This window comes from Myotis brandtii, unplaced genomic scaffold, assembly GCF_000412655.1.
Source record: "Myotis brandtii unplaced genomic scaffold, ASM41265v1 scaffold161, whole genome shotgun sequence".
Taxonomy (NCBI): Eukaryota; Metazoa; Chordata; class Mammalia; order Chiroptera; family Vespertilionidae; genus Myotis; species Myotis brandtii.
Window position 1 is genome coordinate 595273 of NW_005355881.1, and position 333 is coordinate 595605.

The window sequence follows — 333 nt, forward strand, 5'->3', positions numbered from 1 at the left end:
GAGAGAGGGGTTGGGCACAGAAAGCAGCCCAGCAGCCCTCGGGCGAACCCCAACTCCACAGAAGGTCCCCGTAAACGCCTCCCACCATCTGGCCTCGGAAGACGGCTGCAACCTCACCCCCACCGCCACCTCGGCGCCCAGCACGCTGGCCCCGGCGGTGGGTCACGCACGTCAGCTGCGATCTTTGCGCCTGCTGTTCCCTCTGCCAGGAACACTGTTCCACACACCCCTGCGCGCTGAGCTCTCCTCCAGGGCCTCCTCGTCCTCACAGCACCGCCCGCCACCTGACGCTGCCCGGTTTGCCCACGAGTTTTCCGCGGGCCCTCACTCTCC